The sequence below is a fragment of the Impatiens glandulifera genome, chromosome 1 (genome assembly GCF_907164915.1).
Source record: "Impatiens glandulifera chromosome 1, dImpGla2.1, whole genome shotgun sequence".
Classification (NCBI taxonomy): Eukaryota; Viridiplantae; Streptophyta; class Magnoliopsida; order Ericales; family Balsaminaceae; genus Impatiens; species Impatiens glandulifera.
Window position 1 is genome coordinate 140,280,616 of NC_061862.1, and position 6,918 is coordinate 140,287,533.

Genomic DNA, 6,918 nt, shown 5'->3' on the forward strand with positions numbered 1-6,918 from the left:
TTTAAATGCTTATTTGTTTTATGTAACATTGTATGCGAATCAATTATTTTGTTTCTAAATTTATTTAATATCGACGTGGACCCAATTATCTTTGAGTTTTTTTTTTGTTTTTTTTCTGATTTTGTTTGAATTTTTTTTCTAATTTAGTTTGTAACTTATAATAATTTTATATTGTAGCTTGTATTTGCACAAAAACAGACTAAGGAAAATCTTGTAAAGTCACTATTTTTCAGAGAAATCTAAGTTTTGGCAAATAAATAATTGATTTTGCACGCGTAACTTTCAGTTCAATTTCAAGAGTCAATCTTTCATTTGTCTTATAATATTGAAATCAAATTTAAACCGAGGGTAAGAAAAATGAAATTATTGATTCTATTATAAGGACGTCAATCATTTTCTTTACTATCCTTTTAAATATATATTTTAACTTTGTGCACCTAAATCCGATTATCTGACATCCCTCCTAGTCATTGTATAGAAACTTAATTGAGTTTTTAAAATATTTGTATGCTTATATGTTAGGCAAAAATGCATTAAGTTGATTAAATTGATCATTGACTTTATATTTTTTTTCTCAATTTCTTTAATTTGGTCTAAAATTTGGTCGAATATCATGGAAATCATTTCTGAATTTAGAAGATAAACTTGAAATCCTTTTCAAGAGTAGTGTATTGTTTAAATGAGATTAAGAACTTGAAATTATTGGTTTAGAAGGATATCAATCATTCTCTTTGGCTTCTTTTAAAAGTTTGTTATATCTTTGTGCACTTCAATCTGGTTATCTAAAATATCTCCAAATTCAAATTGTATAAAAACCCAATTCAATTTCTAAAAGCTACATTGTTTTAATTCAATAAGTTGATTAAAATGATCATTGAAGGACCATATTGTTTTGCTGCTAAGTATTTTTAGTTTAAGTTCTTTTACTATTATTATGTTATTTCAGTTTATTACTTATTTTTTGAATTTCAATTGGCTTAAACCCATCTCAACCAGCCAATTTGGTATACATATTTAACCATCTAACTTCTTGAAAAAATATAAGTTCCCTAAACTATTTTCATATAACAATTCAACCACCAAATATAAGGTATATTGTTTTGCTGTTAAGTATTTTTAGTTCAAGTTATACTTCAATGGTGTTTAATAATTTAGATAAATAAAATTCAAATTTATTATATAATAACTTGTTGATTTTGATTTACTAGATGGTATATATTTCTTGTACTTTAAATATAGCCACCAATTATATTATTTAGTTGTTTCCAAACTCCTTACGCAAATCACATTTGATTTAAAATATGTATTTAACAATATTATATTATTTAATATCACGACTGTAATTTCAATTGTATGCCTTTGTATGCCAAACCTTTTGGACATTACGGTCGTGATATTTCTGGTGGGAAGGAAAAAGTGGCGGTTCTTATATTTAACGATATAGACAGTGATATAATTGGACCAACTTTCTATCCTACATCACTAGTGCTTTATTTCCTCGTACTGTTAGTTTTACAGTTGGCTGTGACTGTGTCCGTGGCTGTAATGATAATTGTGTATGTGCTTAATGGAGGTGATTTTGCATACGATAATCAGGGACATCTGGTGAGAGGAAAGCCTGTAGTAGTTTAATGCGGCCCTAGTTGTCGCTGTCATCCAAGTTGCAGAAATCGCGTATCTCAAAAAGGATTGAGATACATGTTTAAAGTTTTCAGGTCTATTGAAACGAGCTGGGGTGCTAGATCACTGGATCTGATTCAAGCCGGGTCTTTTACATGCGAATATGCTGGAATCGTTCTCACAAAGAGGCAATCCCAGATATTCTCAATGAATGGAGGAGATAATTTGATACATCCAGATCGGTTCGGTAAGAGATGGATGGAATGGGGCAATTTGTCGGGTACTATCCGTCATTGGATTTTGTTCTTGATATTTCAAGATCTAGAAATCTGGCTTGCTATATTAGCCGTAGTCCTAATCCTAATATAATGGTACAATTTGTGCTATAGGACTACAACAACTTATATTATCTACGCCTTATGTTATTTGCATTGGAGACCATCCCTCCAATGCAACAGTCGACTCTTGATTATGATGTGGCTCAGACTTTGTTTTGATCATTATGGTGTGGCTCTGTCACCAGCACGTTCCGGAGCTGTTACGGCTAGCATCACAAGTTCTTATGCTTGTGTTTTGTCCTTTTATTTGTTTTTGTTATTTCTTTTGTATTCTCAAATTAGTTTGAGTTTATTGTTTTATGTTTTGTTCTCAAATTAGTTTGAATGTCTAGTTTTATATTTTTATTGATATTTTCCGAATGTCTAACCGTACCTATGTATTTCGGGTGATACTTTTAGTTACGCGTTGTTTTATTACTTTTTCATTATTGCATTTACTCTTAACAAAATAAAAAAATTTAAAAAATTGTTTGAGCTTTTAATCTTTGTTATGACCATTCATATTTTCATCTTTGAAGTATAAAATTGTAAAGGGGTTATATCAATTTTTATGAATTTTGGTTGAACTATCAAACAATTATCATATAGAACTATTTTCAGCAATATTTAAGATGCTAAGAATGTTGTTATCATTTCCTATTTTTAGGTCTGGCCTGGAAGGCGGTTGTATCCTTGTTTCTTATAAATATATGAATTTAACATTAATGTATCGGTATCAAATTAATTAGGTGTCTTGTTTTTCTTGACATTGTGTGAAGATTAATGTATCAATATCAGATTAATGTTTCTTTAACGTTGTGTGTCATATTGTCATGCACGTCCTAAATATGTTATTCATTGACCTATTTTTTAAGTTGGCACAGGGTCATTAAGCATGCATATACATGATATTAATATACCTATAAATATATTAAAAATTAAGTTTTTTAATATATTTTTTGATATTTATTTTATAAATAATATAATATTGAATTTATATTTTAAATCAAATGTGATTTTTAGATTTATGTGTTTTTCAGCCACTATTTTTTTTTGTTAGTGATGTATGCCTTTTAAAGAAATTGTAAAAATTCCTATTTAGTTAGATGTCTAAGAATTCATTATGATCTGGTCTTGCCTGACTTTGAACATTATTCATTTTTTAAAAAGTAAAATGGTTCTTACAAGAAACCAAAAGGTGAAAATAATAGTGAAAAGGGTCGATCGGTTAAGCGCATTGTCAGATGGTCTTATTTATCAAATATATTCGTTTATCGATACAAAACATGTGATTAAAAGATGTGTGTTTTCCAAACGATACCAATATCTTTTCATTCCTTAACGAATTTTCAATTCAGTGAGACAAAATACCCCAACCACAACTTTTTCACAAACTGTATTAGTCCAATGCTATTACCCCTGGACAGATCAAAAATCTTTTCATTTATGATTAAATTTATTAGTTATTCGGATCCTCAATTTCTAGAACATATTTTCAAGTATGTATTGTCATAATATCTACAACATGTAATAATAAACATGTAAATTACTAAGATGCTTCAAGATTTCCAACATGTAAAATATTTAAAACTTGGCTCAAACATTTTACTGGTACAAGTCTAACTTTATTCTTTAGTCTTTATATCACTCAATCTTATTGAATTTGATAGTTGAAAGACCTCCTAAAAAAGGAAAACGATTCTTTAAATATAAACTATTTCAAAACAAGTCCAGTCATTAATCCATATTTTTACTAATAGCACAAAAATATTTTGAAACTCGGTAAAAAGTCTAGTTCAAAACAAGTTAGGACTTGATTGTAGAAAAGTTAGTATTGACTAAAGATTAATGATATTTTTAACTAGCGATGTTATCTACAGTTTTAAAAATGAATGTTAAATAGTTTAGACTTTTATATGGTTTAGCTTCACTAACCTTATGCCACTCAAGATCCGACAAAAGCAAAGACGTGCTTTTGAAAATAAAACAATAACTTCTTGTGAAAGCTCTATTAATCCATGGTATAATGCTTTTGAAAAATAATTGCGCTAATATTCCACCAATTATGCTTGGATAGAAAACAACTATAAACGATCTTTTGACATTCAAAACATTCTCTGTGTAGATGGTCAAAATTAAAAAAAAAGGATCATAGAAGAAGTACATGCAAGATCATGCGGCCCAGACATGAATGGAATGTCTTCAGCCAAGAAGATATTATGTCTATGATATAATTGACAAAACATAGAACAAGAATGTGTAAGTTATGTAAAAATTTGTCATCAATGTCAAATCTATGTTAACCTAAAGCATACCTCGTCATCACTACTTTATAACATGACCCCCCTTGGCCCTTTTCTACATGGGACATTGATGTCTTAAGGAAAATCTATTCTTATGCTTCAAACGGACACAAGTTTATACTCATAGAATTTGACTACTTCACCAAATGGCTTGAAACAACCTCTTACAAAATCTTGATATCATCTTATGTGGAAAAATTCATCCCCACCAATATCATCGCTAGGTAAGGAGTCCCTCACGCACTAATTTCAGATAATGACCGAAACTCTATAAAAAAGTGTTGCAACTTCTTGATGAATTCAAGATCGAGCACCATAAGTCATCGCCCTACACACCCCAAACCAATGATGAATTTTAAGCGACAAACAAAAATGTGATTAGGATCATCAAAAAGATGACCAGAACATACAAGGACTAACAAGAAAAATTGAAATACGCCTTACGGGGAAATCGTATAACCGCTTGAACCTTGATTGATGAAGCCTCCTACTAATTGGTTAACGACATAGATGTAGTACAACCAATTGAAATTTATATTTCAACTCTAAAAATGATCTTTGAAAGTCATGTTATCGAGAAATATTAGATCAAAATTCGATATGATCAACTAACATTAATGGAAAATAAGAGTTTAATTCCTTTATCCAAAATCTAAGACTAATAAAAACGAATGTTAAAAACTTTCAACAAGAAGGTAAAACTCAAAAACCGTTGGACTGTTGTTTTAAAAACCGTTGATATAAGAAGGGTCAATATCAACTACTTTTAAATGATTGATATTATTTCATCCATATTAATGAATTTTAAAACGGTTGATATTGACCCACTTTAAATGAACTGTTTTAAAACCATTGATATTGACCACATCAATATAACCGTTTTAAAAACTGTTGATATAGAGGGAATAATATCAACGATTTTGGTCAATATAGAAAAGGTCAATATCAACCGATTTTAAAACGATTGATATAAAATGTGTCAATATCAACTGTTTCAAAACAATTGATATTTATTTTTTTATATATTTTTTTAACTTACAAATTTAGTTAAACTGAGAAGTGATATTGCAGACCTTTACAACATTCGGCTAAGGGACGGGAAACGCACTATGTTCTGGCATGATCCCTAGTTTGTAAACCAACAATTATTCACAAAGAGGAGTTCAAAAATACACGTATCAGAAGGGACTACGTAGTGGCGATAATCAGAGACGTATAATATGGGGACTAGGACTTTCTTTTGAGAAGAAATCCAGAAGGATAGAGGATACTAGATCACATCACTCACATACAACTCCGAGACAAACTCGACGTTCATGAATGAAATGCAGAAGGCAATGGGAAGCTGTTCTCAAAGAGAATATGGAGGTAATCCGAGAAAAAGCGCAGAAAGTAGAATGAAGCTTCTCTCGTATGGTCAACCAAGATTATTTCTCGACACCAGTTCATCATTTGGCTTGCATTCTGGAAAAGACTCAACAATCCTGACCGTATTAGTATGTATATGAACATCCCGGATGTGAGTTGTCTTATATGCAATGAAAATGAAGAAACCATCGATCACTTATTTGGGAGCTGTAGTATAGCATTGGAAAATTGGGACAAATTTTCTAGAAGTCTGGAGCTGATTATTTTTCCGAAGGAATGGAAAGAAATCAAAGAAGCAACACTAATAAAATCTAAAGGAAACAAATTTGCAACAAACGTATTCAAGTGCGGTTTTGAAGCAGTAGTTTATAACATTTTGCAGGAATGTAATGCGAGAGTCTATGAAAGAACCCGTAGAAGTTTTGAAGAATTATGGAGAGACATAGTCTCGGATTTTGGTGCAATTGCGTGAACATGGAGAAAAGTTCCAAGTATGAAGTAGAATTAGAATATCAGTAGGAATTGGAATTTACCGTTACTAAATTCATTAGAAATGAAAACATTGTAATTAGATAGTTTATTTACGTTTTTTCTTTTATTCAGAATGATACGACTTCAATATCATTCTAGGTCTGTATAGAATTATCTCATAAACTCTTGGGTTTTTTCTTCCATTTTTGAAATTTTTTAATGAAATGACGTTAATTCATTTTCCCAAGAAAAAAAAATCGAGTCAACAAATGCAAGGACCGGACCCAGGTGTGGAACCCAAGACCAGGCCCAGGCCAAAGTGAGATGCAAAACACCCACCACAATCGAATACATATTTCCAAAGTCGACTGAGCCACGGGAATGCTAGACGTGAATCTCTAACGCAACATCCAGTCCATCGTCTCTATATGTGTCTTTCCTCTTCTCTAGATAATCGATGAATGAGATGGTTGCGAATACAATGAAATTAATATTTTCTTAAATTTCAACTTTTGATTAAAGACACCATCTCACAAACAATAAAAAGCAAAATGACCACATCCACACAAAAATTTCATTATAGTCTATTAAATGTAATGTAATCAATTTAATATATGGAGATCCCTATATTAGTGGATATCAATATAATAAATATAATCAATTTAATGTATTAGGAGATCCCTAAATTAGTGGATCTCAATATTATAATCTTTTATATATAGTTTACATCTTAAAATCAAAAGAACAACTTATTGTATTCCTTTATGATATCAGAGTGTTACAAATGTTGTAAAGGAGTAACGTATGCCATGTTTTTTCGCTGAAGAATAATTATGATG

At 30.5% G+C, this 6,918-nt stretch overlaps 1 pseudogene; it reads left to right on the plus strand.

Annotated features, from left to right (window-relative positions):
* The first annotated feature begins 1,353 nt into the window (after positions 1 to 1,353).
* On the plus strand, positions 1,354 to 2,196 carry LOC124945464 (annotated as a pseudogene).
* The last annotated feature ends 4,722 nt before the right edge of the window (positions 2,197 to 6,918 follow it).